Source organism: Lathamus discolor, chromosome 21, assembly GCF_037157495.1.
Source record: "Lathamus discolor isolate bLatDis1 chromosome 21, bLatDis1.hap1, whole genome shotgun sequence".
NCBI classification, from domain to species: domain Eukaryota; kingdom Metazoa; phylum Chordata; class Aves; order Psittaciformes; family Psittacidae; genus Lathamus; species Lathamus discolor.
Window position 1 is genome coordinate 635,399 of NC_088904.1, and position 15,279 is coordinate 650,677.

Here is a 15,279-nt window from a genome sequence, read left to right on the forward strand (position 1 = left end):
CCGGGTTGATTTAAATGCACCACTTCCTCCATGCCTGCAGCCAGGAGAATGTTCAGTGGCCAGAAGCTGCTATTGGAGAGATCCACACTAAAAATAAGTTGTCCCTTTTTAACAGCAAGTGTAATTAAGCGCTGAAATAGTGCCTGTTGCAGGGAGGTGGCCCTGAAGGCACCCAGCCAACGGGAGACGTCTTGCTAAAAGGTATGTTCATGTTCAGCCAGATGGTCAGAGCTTTGATGCAGGAAGCTCCTAGTGAAATTATCTCCCCAGTTTATGTTGGGAGCCTGTCTGGAGCAGCCATAAGAGCCCTAATTCCTCTCCAAATACAAATAGATGGTTGCTAGTTTTCACTGCTTTACTGCTATGCTTATTTTTAGCCTTTTAGTTGTGAGAACGCGACTAAACCAGCACAACAACAAAGTTGCACTTGGGCTTTCAGTTTGGTTTGCTCTCTAAACCCTTGTCCACACTGCAGGGAAGACTGGAGGTGCCCGATTCCAAAAGCACATTGTGGTTGCACAGAAATCTGTTACCTGATTTGTTCTGTTCCTTTGCTCCCTTGCTGCTACCTCTGGTGCCTCTCCCTGTACATGGCATGATGAAGAGGCAGGATGCCAGCTCTTACAAGTACCTTACAGATGTGAGCACTGTGGGTTCCAAACAAGAAGACATAAAAATTACATATAATCATGTTAGTAGTACACACATCCATGCCTATAAATAAATCACAACTATACAATTAGGTAGATGCAGCTAGAGATCAGCATTCTCAAGCAAATAGCACAATTTGGGATGTTCCCGAGTGGTGATTTTGTACATGCCAGTATTACTGAGATGGACTCTGTAACCCCAAACACTCATTTGAGTGCTTCAGCTCTCCAGCAACCCCCAGAGCACTGCAGACACAAACAGGTTTGCCAGAAGGCTGGTTTATTCCCTGGAGATTTATTTGCTGTTTGGCTTTGGGGTATTCTGATCAGTTTTTAACATTTATTATTCTTGCTTTTGTTTATTTCTTCTTCTTTTATCAGCTCCAGCTGAGACGGGAGAGGGTGGGAGGAGGGTTTTGTTCCTCTGGAGATAACAGGAGGCTGTGTGTGTGCAGCCATGGTGACAAGATCCAGGGCGCTTGCTGCCTTCCAGGCTGTTTGCTCCCCAGCCCCGGCTCCGGGGGGAAAGTGGGGCAGCAACGAGAGGAGCTTTTGTTGCTCAAGTGCTTCAGCTGTTGTACTAATTAAGCAAAGAGCTCTCGTGCCTTCCCACCTCCCAGGCCTGAGGAGGATCTACTTGGGCCCAAAGGAGAGTCAAGAGGCTGTGCTGCTGCTCCTCAGCATCTTGCTCTCTCTAGAAGGCTCTTCTGTTTCAGCCTTGCTGGGTGACCTCTGGGCAACCCTCCGCCTCAGATTCCCTGGCTGCAGGGGGGAGGAAATGAGAGAGACCAAGCTCAGCACAAGGCCAGATGGAAACTGCCACCCTGCTGTTCAAGGTGTTATTATCGGTTTAATGCAATATGTTCCCAGCTTCTCAGACATGCTGACTATCAGCAAGATTGCTCTTTCCTCCTTCTCCAGCCTTCCCTGGATGTTATCCCTTTCTCCCTCGGAGATGCCAGCCCCTTTCCCTCATCTCTAACAGCATTTCTGCAACCTCCCCAGTGGAAGAACCTCTTTTGAACCCCCTCTGGTGTCTCTGGAACATGCTGAAGATCCGGTTCATCTCCAGATGGTACTGGGCAACCTGCACAGGGTGGTGTGACAAGGAGAGCAGGGGTGGGGAGAGGGCAGGGTTAGTGGGAGCTAAACAGCCTCTGCTACAGGCATTACACGCCTTACCAAAGCACTGCAGGTGTGTGGGGAGGAAAAGAGGCTGGAGATGTGGAGAGAAACAAATGAATAATGCAGGGAATAAGAATGCTGCAGGAATGCAGCAGCCCATGGAACTGAGGTCTCAGCTCTGGAAGGTGCCCAGTCACCAAGGGCTGAAGGTCAGGGCTGCTCCCTGCGCCCGCTGCGCTCAGTTGGATATCTCCATCCCAGGATCTCGCAGGGAGGAATTTGGGGCCTCGCTGAGGAACAGATGGTCTCCTCTTGGGCCCCATCTGCCAGGCAACACTGGAGCAGTTGGGCTCTGCAGTGCTGAGCAGGATCTTGTTTGCTTTCCCCTCGTGTCAGCAAGGTGGAACTCAGGCCTGCTGTTACCTCCCAGCTTTCCAGGATGCAGCCAGGAACTCGAAGGTGTAACCCAAGAGAGGGACAGGCACTGTGGCATCAGCCAGCCCTGATGCGAGTCAGAGTCTAGCCTGAGAAGAGTTGCAAGAGGTCGGGATGTTGATGGGAAACCCTTCATTCCTGCCTCATCCGTGATGGACTGGTTAGTGCCTGGACTACTGAGAAACACACTGAGCTTACCCGGAGCCAAGTCCTGAGCATTCAGTTCCTGAGCTGAGAGAGGGGGAATGACGAGGCAGCGGTCTGCCGTCTGAGACCCACATCAGTGTGATTTGCAGGGTGCCTTGGAATCCTGGTGAGCTCCCTTACTGACCCGCAGGCAGACAGCTCGTGGCTGCTCTGCAGAAGTTGAGCCTTAATGATGGGAAATCTCTGGTAGAAATCCTTGTGAGCAGGAAAGCAAGCCAGGGCCTGAAGTGGCCCTTGTGCTGGGCTCTTCCCTCATCAGCTCTCAGAGATGAGGCAGAAGGGGTTGGAGAGGTGGACCCAGTATCTCAGAGCTGCTCCTTCTGTCCCCACTTGGGCACAAACAGTCTCCATCCACTGGGGACGTGAAGTGTCTCTAGACACTATTAAGCACACACAAAAATAGCAAGTGAGAGCAGCTCCCCTTTAGCAGCACCAAAGATTGCTGCAGCACGGCTGATAAAAGAACTTCACTTCTTTTGTAGGTTGTGGCGCTGAAGCCCAGTGTCAAGCACTACAGAGATCATGCACTAGCACATGTTTTCCAGAGACCTTGGCCCCAGCAGTCGGGCTGCTGAGGTCCTGCTCTCCCAGGTTGCCAGGTTAGGCAGGCAGAGCTCTAATGGTGCTTGGTGAGCAGAGGGCACGGAGCATTACTTTATCCCCTCCCCTGAGGGTTCCCATCCGCAGAGGCTCCGGCGCAGGATGCTGCCTCTCTCAGCTCTGCAGTAATCAGCCCAGAGGCAGAAAGTGGAAACTTTCTGGTTGTAGCCACTTAGTTTCATTAGAAGCATTGAAAGAGAAAACAGGCCTCAGGTCGGGCAGCGAGAGACGTGCAAGAGGAGCGAGAGAGGGGTTTGCAGCTTTGCTTTACATGGCTATGAGCGAGTAAGCTTCAGCTAAGGACTGGTGGAGGGAAAGAGGGGCAGAGAGGCAGCCCGCAGCTGGGGTCCATCACCTCTATTGTTGGCATTGCTGTCAGGAGATCGGACAGCTCTGGAAACCCTGCTCCAACTCAGGAGACCAGAATGAGCAGAATTCCCATCCTGCTGCCCTGAGGCTCTCTCCTGCCTCACATCCCCTCTGGAAGGATTGGGTCTGAATTGCTTTCTAAAGCCTTGTGCACTAGAAATTGTATCCCCTTTCCCAGGGCTCTGTTCCAGGGCTAAATTGTCCTTATCACTGCAAAGAATTTTCCCTCATGTCTAGCCTAAGGCGTCCTCATTCAACACAAACATGATACTCTTCAGAGGTGGACTATTAAGGACTGGAGTTGCTTCCTAATCACATATTGATTTCAGTGAAGCGGAGCTCAATGGAGAGGAGCCTGCCCAGCCTTGCTCCATCCCCCTTGTGTCCCAGGAGAATGTTTTGTGTTAGGCTAAATGCCTCTGTAAGTGCCTCTCAGCTTTGAGCTCCCTGTGAGCCATCCTGCACACACGGAAGCATTGAGCACATGAGCAGGCCTGGCATCGCATTCCCTTTTGGCGGTAGGGATGTTATCTGCCTTGCTCTCCTGGGCAGTGTGTGCCTGTAGGCTCTCCCTAGCAGAGCCAACAGCACAGCCGGGCAGGAATTCTGCCTCCAGTAGCAGCCTTTTACCCCTCACTTCCGCTTTCATCCGTGTCCTCATCCAAGAGCAGAAACCACTTCAGACCTCTGAGCCCTATTTCCCTGCTTAGCTTTTCACTGAGCCGCCTCAAATAAAGCAACACGTGCACCCCAGGGGTTTGGGAGGGCTTTGGCAGTGGGACAGAGCTGTGCACATCTGGGAGGCAGGTGGTGGTTGGGGGTTTGCTCGCTGACCAAAAGCAGCAGCCCAAATTGGTGATTCATGGTACGTTCAGGAGCATAAACAGGGTCTGACTGATCCAGAGCAGACCATGTGCACTGGGATATTGTACCTACTACTCTGTAGTCAGTAGAGGCAGATACTTAGGACGGTGTACAAGGAATGTAAAGAATAAGGCTTCTCCTACCTGTAGTCCTTAGCTTCCAGCAACTCACAAGGACTGCCTGGATGCTGCATCCCTATTATTTTTAATCGCTGCTGATAGGCCAAATCTCCGTAAACTTGTCTAAACCCCTTTGAACCTCCTTATGCTTTCAGGCTCCACAATAACCTGTGGCAACCAAGCTCCAAAATGTAATGATGTGCTATGTGAAAAAGCACTTCTCTTTGTCTGCTTTCAACTTCCCTGGCGATTTCACCAGGGCACCAAGTTCTTGTATTGTGTTAAACAGCATCTGAGATGTCAAAGGGACAGAGAACCCCAGATTTTAGTGAGAGCTCGTGTGCTTTTGTCTTCTAAGTGTTAAAACCACTTCGGAGAGTGAAGCAGAGGTTCTGCTTGTAATGCTGAGGACAGTCCTGCTCCAGAGCTGCTGTTGGCTCTTCAGCTTGCTTTATTTGTTTCCTTTTTGCCTTTCACCTCTGCTTCCACACCCTGCTGGTCCCTGGCAGAGCCGCTTCTCAAGTTCTTGTTTACTCAGTTAGCAGGGGCTTTCTCTTTACAATATTCCCCTTTTAACTGCTTCAGCAGCTGAGAGTCTATTGCTGGAGACGCGAACACAAACTCAACCAAGGCCAGGCACGTTTGTCTGAATGACCTCCCTCTCCTCATTATATTTGTGATGGTCTCAATGTCACAAGTTCAAGTACATGCACATGGGGTCTAATACAACACAGAGATAAAGGCAGGGAGATAGACTTCCCCGCTCTCCCTTGAGGCGTGAACGAACGCTGCTGCTACTTGACTGTGCCTTTTGCAGACAGCTCATTAAGAGTGTGTTCATTACCCATCACCACAGCCTTCTGCTTCCTCAGGCAGACGGGCTCACACCCTCTGTGCACACCCTGAGGGACGGCTCAGCCTGGCACAAACACATCTCTTTCCTCACTCGTGTGGAGACCTTGGCTCTGAGGAGAGGTTGTTCATTCGTAGCCTTTCTGCCCTCCACGGAGTTGAGTCTTCCTGGTCGCGGCGTTAATTCACACTTAGATGCAGTTTTGAATGTGCCACTTCTTGCCTAAGCCTTTGAGCTGAGTCCAAATACCATTTCTTCTCTGTCTGACACACCGTCCCTAGGAGGTTTGGAAGATGTGTAGATGTGGTGCTTAGGGACATGCGTTAGTGGTGGACTTGTCAGTGCTGGGCCAGTAGTTGGACTTGATGATCTTAAAGGTCTTTTCCAACCTAAGTTATTCTATGAAACTGTGTTTGAGACCTGTTTTCCCGAGTGTTCATGTCCTGCAGCAATACAAACCATTGTGGCAGCAGGGCTAAATCAGCTCTACAAAACTCAGCTTTCTGTTGCCAAAGTTGGACAGGGGCCTGAGCAACTGGTCTAGTTGAAGGTGTCCCTGCTTATAGCAGGGGGTTGGAACCGCATGAGAGTTAAATCTCTCTTCCAATCCAAATCCTATTATTCTGTGATTCTACACCTTGTGGCCTCCTCCTGCCATGTTCAAAGCTGTGATCCGATACTTTGCAATGCAGAGAGTTTTGCAGGGCTTATCTGTGCCTCAGTTTCCCCTTGTGCTGAAACCCGGTTTAGTGGTGGACTTTGCAGTGTTAGGTTAACAGTTGGATGCTCTTTAGGTCTTTTTCAACCTAATGATTCTCTGATTCTGTGCCCCGTGTGCAATCAAGCAGGAACAGCTACAACCAAGGGCGCAAGTGTCAGTCTGCCGTGTGTGCGCACAGGGGATGGAGTGCGCGTAGTGCAGAGCGTGTAAGGACGTGTGTGTGAGGGAGGTGTGAGGAGCGGCTGTGGATGTGGAAGCCGCCACGCCTGTGTGTAGGCAGCGCTGTGGCTGGGATTTGAGGGGGGAGAGAAGACTGATCTATGTAGGAGCTCTGCAAAGGTAAGGCTGGGTCTGTGCGTGCAGTGGTGGGAAGCTTTCTCTCATAGGGACCTGGCTTTCCATCCATAAAGGTGCCTGTAACATGAAAGAGAGTTTTTAAGCACCTCTCAGGAAAGGGGGCTCGGATGCGTGCTCTCAGCTGAGCTGCTCTGTAGAGGAGCCCCCCGGGGGCCGGGAGCGTGCCTCGGTGAGCACGTAGCTGTTGTGTTGTTTGCGAGGTGCCTCTGGGTTGATGGGGGGGATTGGGCACCGGCCATGCGTGTGTGGGCTGGGATTGAGCCCGGCGGGGTGAGCAGAGGCAGGGCCGTGGCGCGGGCTCCGAGCAGCACCGCAGGGCTCTGCCCAGAGGCAGCGCATCACTGACTTCGGCTCGGTGCTGTCTGTCCGCGGTGTTTCTGCGCACCCCTTTGCTCCCGGCAGGGCATCGGGCCCTCCGGAGCCGGCACTTGTTGAGGAGCATCGGCGGGAGAAGGAGCGGTTCCCTTGGAAACCTCTGGATGCCCAGCAACAAGTCGCTGGCAGCTGCCATGTGACCAGGTGAATTAATCAGACGTGGTGCATGAATCGGGTCAGCCGGGGCCAAAGTCCAGCTCGCTCCCCCTTCGCTCCGTGGTTAATTACCCATCCGCGAGGGCTGCTCCGAGTACCGGGTGGAAAACAACTTGAAGTCATTAAATCAAACGGTGACCTTTTTCCTGTTGTGGCTTCTAAGTTCATCCCAGACTTTCTCCATGGGAAAAATCTGTCCAGTCCTTTCTCCCACTCGAGAATGCAAATGAGTGAGGCACGGGAGTCTCCCAAGGTGGAAAAGCCAGAGGGAATGAGGCTGCCACAGACACAGTGAGTTTCCAGGTCTCTTCTTGCAATAAGCCCTACATTTCAAGTGCATCTTCTGAATGAGTAGCTCAGGCTTCAGACAGTTTGGGCTTGACAGGTACACCTCATGCTCACAACTGAGAGCCCTTTGAAAATCAGGTTTCTGAAGTCTCAACTGAAGTTGCTGGCCAAAATGACTGGTTAGATGGCATGGAGACAACTTGAATCCAAAGTCCTGCCTCATACAAGAGCCTACAGCTGCCAGAACAGGCAGTGCCTGTGCATTTCTTACCCCTTCTGAACGACTGCAGAATGGCTGTTCTTCACTGATAGATGGAGAGTTTCTTCCTCACCCCTTGTGGGCCACTTCTTCAACCTCAGTGGGACCTTCCTCCGCTTGACTTAGGAGCAGAGACACAAAGGCTGGAGGGAAATCAGAGATGATGTAGCTGCAGCTCTGTACCAGGAGGTAGCAGCAGTTAAGGCTAAACTGAGAGCATATTGGGAGAATCCTGGTGAGGAAATGAGGTAAAGGGATCCAGCTGGGGTAATAACAGCCACAAGCCCTGAGCTCAGTCCCATACTCTGGATTTCCTTTTGAGTAGGCTCCTTGAAGGGAGCTGGGTACCAAGTCTCACTGTCCTTTTGATGTATGTGCTGGGGTTGGTCCTGGGAGGTACTGAGCAGCTTACATCCACAAAGCAAATGCCCCTGCCCATGGCAGGAGGGTTGGAACTGGATGATCTTTAAGGTCCCTTCCAACCCAAACCAGTGAAAACATGCAGCTCCTTGCTCCCATGGAAGCACCGAAAGAATCTCAGTAGCTCTCTGGGCACAGACGCAAAGCCCGTGCCCCCACGGGTATACCTGTTCCCCCTGGGGATACCTCCCCAACCCACTGCCCTACTTCCAAGGGGTCCAGGCGCCGCCAGCCCAAGGGACAGACCTGTTGCTGTCTGCCACCACTCCTCCGACCCGCCTTTACGCCAGGAGGAGACTCTTACACTGAAACGCAGGCAGCTCTCCATGATGTAATCTGTGCAATCTCGGCATTTGCAAGGAAAAGCAGCTTCCCGTTGGCCGAAGCGGAGAGTCCCCGCCCGGGTGCTCCTCCCGCCGCCCCCCCGGGGCTGATAAAAGCCCCGAGGCAGAGGCCGGGCAGCTCTCCCAGCCCCTCTGCTTCCAGAGGTGACCCGGGACAGGTGAGCTCCGCGGGTGCGGAAGCGGCTCGGCCGAGGGCGGAGCGGGATGAGCGGAGTCGGGGACGCTGCAGGTGCCCGGGGGAAGGCGAGGGGCACCCCGGGCACCTGTGGAGCTGGTCCCGCCTCTGCCGGGGAGCCCCTCCAGAGGCAGAGGGACCCCGGGGGCTGCAGTGTCCCGGGGGGAAGAGCCCCGGGGCAGCCGGGCTGGGCTGCCCGGTCTGCCGGAGCCGCGGATCAGCACCACGGACAGGGCCCGAGCCGCGCGTCCCGCCGGGGACGGGGAGGGCACCGGGTGCGGAGCGGGGGCCCCAGGCATGGGCACCGGGCACCAAGCACGGGCACCGGCAGCGGGTACCGGGCACAGGCACCCGCCCCGGCGGGTCGGGGCACGTCTCCCCCCCGGGGGAAGCGCCGCCAGGTCCCCACCCCCAGCCTGGGAAGCGACGCTGGGCGGTTCACGGGGGCCGGAGGGGGCCAGGGTGAGTCCGGTCCCGCCGGGGACAGTGGCAAGGGGTTCCTGGAGGGAGAGGGAAGGAGCTGGAACGGGGAACGCGGAGCAGGCACGGCCCCGGTCAGCCCGCGCCGTGCCCGCTGGCGGGGCAGAAACACCGGTGTGGGTTCGCGGTCCGGCTGCTCTCGGGCAGGTACAAACAGCGCTCCGGGACCGCTGCTGCACCCAGCAAAGCTGGGGTCCGGTGAGAGCCAAGGGCTGAGCGTGGTGGAAAGGGAGATCGGAACAGGTTTACCTGCGCCTCCCCGAGCAGCCCCGAGCGCCCCCGGTGAGACGCAAGCCCTGATGCAGGTCTGGGGTAGGGCAGGGACCGAAACACTTCGGGAAGCTAAGAATGGCTCTAGATCTGCCCATGTCCTCCAGTGTCAAAGCTTTATGCTGGAAAACTCAAAATCACTGCGCTGAAAATGTGCCTGACTGGTAGCTCATCTGTAAAGTTGCTCTTAAAATTCTCTAGTTTCGAGGAGGAACGGGATCCTTCACCACGATGCTGTTGGGGGTAAATTCTTCTTTGACATCTGTTTTTCCTCAGTAGTTTCTTCTACGTGAGCACTCAGAATTGGTCTTGCTTTAGTGGGACATTCAGGGTCCCTCAACAGAAATCTTTCAGTACTCAACAGCTATATAATTTTCCCAAAATGCTGACACCCCCCCCCCCAAAAAAAAAAAGGATAACTGAGTGCAATCAAATGAAACCAAGTTTTTCTTTTCTAATTTTGACCGAATTAAAAGAGCAAAGTCTTGAACTCTGCCTCAGGGCAGACATTTGAACAATACAATGTAGTTTAGGAAAGAACACAAAATGTGAAAGGTCTTAAGTTAATGTTAGATACTAAAAGTCTTTAAGCACTTCAGAAATAAGGCATTTCCCAGTCAGTTGGCAGCTGAAGTGATTTGCTGCATTGGCTTTATCTCCGGTTTTGGAAGGTGAGACTATTCCCTGTTCACTGGAGACCCTCCCCCGGCTCTGTTACACATATGTTTAAACACTTTGCTAAGCAGAGGCTCAGCGAGGAGATGTAATCCAGGGCTCAGACTGGCCCCGTCTCCTGCCTTCTCACCCATATTTCTCTTCAATAACATGGATCTCCGAGAGGAGAAGGAAACCCAATGGTTTCCATTTTAAGGAAATTCCTATTTGCTGTTTCAGACTTAAATATTTGGGAGGAAAAAAGAAAAACGCCTGAAAAGAAAGGAGATATTTCATTTAAGTCCTTGAATATACCACAGCCTTCAGAGATACACGTTCTATCCGCTGAACATGCTAATGGTGGAAGTGCTTGCCTGTGGAATTGGAGGGAAGAGATAAGAGATACCTTCATGTTATCTACCTGTAAATCCTTTAACATCTTCCATCAGCTGGGTGGCTGCACAGTGACTGTGATCGTTCTTCAGTGCAACAGAACACGGAGGCTTAGTCTGTGCAATGCCTCCTCTCTCCCATCAATAGAAGGGCTTTTCCCTTTGAAGTTCAGCTGTAACGTAAGGGCAAGAAATGCTGGTCTTTAGCTCCTGTCCCCAAAGAGACACACAAAAGAACTTGAGGAGAAGCCAGGAAACGATATTGCACCAAATCCCTATTCCTGTTTCTATGGGGTTGTGGCCGTATTCCGTGACACTGTCTACTTAGATTTCAGATTTAATATAAAAAATAGGCTAGGAGAGGATAGCAGATCCTCCAATAACTGCGTTTTGCATTGCGCAGCATGTACCGCTTAATCAAAGTCATTTCAATTTGTTAGGGGCGTATTTGGTCATCTTGGTTTTTACTGGCAGTTTTCTGTAGCTCTCAACCTGAACCCAGCTCGTAGGAGGACACAGCCCTGTCTCTCTTCTGAGAAATCCTAACAGAGAGGACTCTGAAGAACAGGGGATTTGAACCAAACTCAGGTTAATTCCTGACCCTTGAAGTATTTAGCAAATCAACGATGGAGATCAACGTGGCAGGAGGTAACCACACTGCCCGCTAGAAGGGAACAGCCTGAGTTTGGATGGAAAGAAACACTCCATAATAGATTTTTTGCTACTTAAATTCTGCTAAAGGCAAGATCCTCCTTCCCTTTCCTCCTCCCATCAGAGACAGTGTGTTCCAGTCCCTGGGCTCTCTATGCCTTGCACAAATATTTGTCTGTGCGGCGCCTGCCACTCCAGTAATGAGCTGCTTTTCCACTGCGATCGTGGCATCTGGTAGGGTTTTGGGCTGGGAGACTGGGAGGTGCTTGGGAATCTCAGCAGGAAAAAGAGAGTGGATTTCAGCTGCGAGATCTGCTTTCGAGCTTGGATAAACACCTTGAGGTTCTTCCCTCTTCGGCTGAGATTTGTTCCACCCCAGACATCTGAGCTTGGCAGCAGCCCTGGGCTCTCTCTGCCTGCTCCAGGCACCTGCACTCACATGCGGTTTACATTCAGCCTCTTCCCAACACCTGCATTCATGCACATGGAATGTGTGCGTGTCTGTGCGCGCCGTGGCCCGGCACTGCACTGCGACACCAGCGCGGTCCCGATAACCCCATCCTCTCTGCTGGACAACGGGGGAGCAGGGGCTGCCTCAGCTGGGTATTTGAGCACCTGCAGCCATCTCAGCTCAGCAAACACCCCACAGGGCTTGGGTACACAACTGAACCGGGGCCCGAATGAGATCTTAAGGCACAACTCTGAGCAAGGGATTTGCCTTTCTGCTGATTGAAATCAATGGGAGTTGTCTCTTAAATTCCTCATAAGGACCCAAAGCCCAGAGGAGATGAAAAGCAGGTGATGGAGTTGATGTAGACATTCTGTATAGGCAGGGCCTTCCCTCCAAGACTCTGCTGAGAGTTGTGTGGCCTCAAAGTGTGTCATTGTTCAATGGCTCTTTAAAACTGAGGGAGTTTGTAGGAAAACAAGGCACATGCACCTCAGAGGAAAATAAGCAGGAGTGGGGATCCAGATTCCTTGGTAAATCCTGTAAAATGATCCATCTTTAGACACCGAAATATCTTTGTAAATCATGTCCTTAGGGAAAGAGCTGCTGGGATAGAGATTGAATAAAATCTCCTAGATTTAAGCCTAGAGACAAAATAGACAAAGAAAAAAGAAACGGCTAATGAACAGTTAATACAATACTCAGTATTGCTATGTAGTACCCTAAGGCCACCCAGGATATCTGGAGTCTTTGGCTTTGAAAACGCTAGTTCACTGCTGCCAAAGGAGCACTCGATGTGCGCTGTCCTGGCTCCGTGTGCTCAGAAAGCACCCAGCCCTGCAGTTCCAGGTTGGGGAAAAAGCCCTTCCTGCCAGGTTTCCTTTGACTCAGCAGCTCCTGCTCCACTACTTGCATGACTAGGGCTATTCACGCGTTCCAATCGGAACACGCTCACACCCTGCCTCCAGGAGCCCTTCTTTACAGAGAGCAGATGGCTCCTGCGGGGTTTGGCTGGGAGATGCGGCCCCTTCCCGGGGGATCGGGAGTGGGGAGGTCTGGGGTTTGCCCTGTTCACAAGCAGACGGTGCCGCTCCGTGTGTAGCAGCGCGAGGAAGGGTCCGCACCGCGGCTCGGCCTCCGGCAGCCTCTGCGCTGGGAGGGGAGGCTCTGATCCACGCAGGGGTTTGCGCCTCGGTGGCTTTGTTTGCATGGGGACTTGTTCGCTCGCCACGCGCCCCTCTGCAGCCACGCCGCGTCTTGCGTTACATCCCTCAGTCCCTTCCCCGCGGGGAGCAGCCGGGCTCTGTGAGTGCCGTTGGTTCAGCGCCTGGCACAGGCTGTGGCTCAGGCCTGGGGGGTTACGGAGTGCATCGAAGGGACTTTTCATGGTCCAGCGTGGGGCTCTGCATGTGAATGCATGGATGTGCAGAAGGGTGGCAAAGCCTTGTGTGTCCTGCTCAGCATCCCACTTCAGGACAGGGGTTGGAACGTAGATGCTCTCTAAGGCCCTTTCCAACCCAAACCATTCTGTGATTCTGTGACAGAGGGGAGACTCTTGAGTCTGACTCCCAAATGTTCATCAAACAAACCTACAGCAACCCCCACATCGGGCCCCACTCGAGGAAAACACGAATGCACTTCCCTCCCACAGCAATCAAACACACCCCTGAAGTTAAACCCTTGCCTGCACTGAGGATTAAAGGACGTCTCCATAAGGTTATGCAAAGTTCTTCTTTTTATCCTATGTTACTTAAGGCTGTGCAGTCTTCCCAAGTCATGTTCAGAAACAGGACCCCACCCCCCCATCACTTTCCAAAGCATTTCATGTTTTCGGGTGCCCAGCACGATGTATTCCCATTAGTCCTGATTGTCAGGAACCTTCTGAAAGGAAGGTATCCAAAACTGCTTACTTGTTTTGAAGCTCTAGAGCCAGGATGAACAGTCCACCTACAAGATCCCGGCATGGATTGAAGCCCCCCAGGCCAGCAGCAATAGTCAGTACCTGCTGCTGTGCCAGGAGCTGGGAATGGGAACAGGGACACCCTGGGAAGGAGAGGACAAGGCTGTGAAAGGTGGCTGTAGCTCTCTGGTTTCTCCAGCTTGTGTTCAGTGTGCTCAAGGCACGGGGGTAGCTGAGAGCAGCCTGACGGGAGAACGCTTGGGTTGATTTTTGCACTCCTAATGTTAAGATGAAACCTATTCCTAAGTAATAACCTCAGATCCCTTTTCTGTAAAGGTAGGCATTGTGATAGCCATTTCCCAGGGGGACCAGAAGACCAAATGAAGTGATATCCATCAAGCCCTGGAGTTCTAAGAGCAGGTGGGACTAGAGAAAAGGTAAAGGTTATTATCTTGTCACGTTTGGCCCAGGAGGAACATTATCAATCTGTCTTGCCAGACCTCTTTATCATCTGATTCTCTCCTCCTTTATCTCTGATGATCTTTCTAATCCATCTCACTCAGGCAATGCTTTAGTTCAGCGCAGGTCTCGCTACAAGCTGCTGAAGGTGTGTTTGGCAACAGAGGCGCAGGCAGATTTCACACAAGCTGACATGGTGCCACACAGGTAGGGAGAACAATAGGTGCCAACTACTGAGTTCCCAATAAATCAGCTGATTTCTTTTTCTCTAAAAGACAGGGATTCTGCTTTTCTGCTGCCTTATCCATGAGGAATGGGTTGGAAGGAGCTCCTTTTCCTGGATTTTGACAGAACAGACTCCATCCTGTGTAACATACCTCAATAACGCATGCATGTTCTGCACCCTGTGCCGTGTGTGTTGCATACACACACACACAATCTGTACTGAAGTGGATGTAATGTACGAAACAAGTTTCTGTGGTGGGAAGCACTGGGATGCATCATTTGAATCACGCTGGATTCTAAGATGAATTCGAGGTGGACGATGTTTGTTCAAGTGCTGCTTGTGACGTGGCTGAACTGGCTCGGAGAAAACAATGAAGTTCAAGGGCTTCCAGTCCCAGACAGGGTTCAACAGCCAAATCACAGCGTGCTGGAGGCTTTTCTTAGTACCAGTGCATTCTCAATACCCTTGCATTTTTCCTTCTCACCTATAATCAAACAGCACTTTCTCCCCCCTTGTTGTTAGTGAATGCATTAGGGTCTAAACTTCAGAATCTCTGGAGCTGCTTCCTGGAATAGATGCAGGCAGAGCACTTGGTTAGGGACAGAGATGATTACCTACAGGCAGTCTCAGCGGAACATCCCAGGGTTCCTACAGGCACAGCCTAATGCGGGACTTACAATGCTGAACAGACTTCCATTATGGGGGCTGGCTCTGCTGATGCACATCCACACATAGAGAGCTCCTTGTTAAAATGCACACCAGTGGCTCCAAAATACAGCAGCTCAGTCAGAGTTCATTAACAGCCAAATCATTCCGAGGGGCATTGTTTCAGAGAGGAAAGAATTGGGGTTTGGTTGCATAGAGGCTGGAGATTTTGCTAAGGATTGTGTTGGAAGTCGACTCAGGCGAGGGCTGGAGCTTGCTTGTGCTGCCTTGTGCCATGCTGTAGGCTTTAGCAAAGGGTTAACTTGAGATGTACGCGCAGCATCTGCTGCAGTGGGACCCCAGCTTACACGGGGGCCGTGTTAAAATGAAGTGGTATTAAAGAGGTGGCTTTAAAGCACATGTGTGTGGCAGGGAACTGCTCAGGGAGGTGTCATAGGCTTCACGCTGCTGCTGGAGGATCTCTGTCCATGACAATGGGAGAGCAAGCGTGCTTTGTTCTGCTCTCAATCTTCCCTTCCAAGCAGGCCCACCAGCAAAGACCTGTGATGGTGATGAGGGAATCTTGGCCCATTTTGATCAGCAGGCATGAAGCAAACAGAAGAATTATCACTAATAGATACCAACGGCACAGTAGCGAGATATACACAGTATATAGATATAAATACCATGCGGCACAGCTTGAGTGTCTACTTCCTCTTCCTTGTTTACCAGGGAGGACGCACTGGAACACACATCTAATGGCTTAGCAATGCACTGCAAGGAAACACCTAATTACCAGGTCTAAGAGGGGAAGGAATAAAAACCAACTGGGATGAA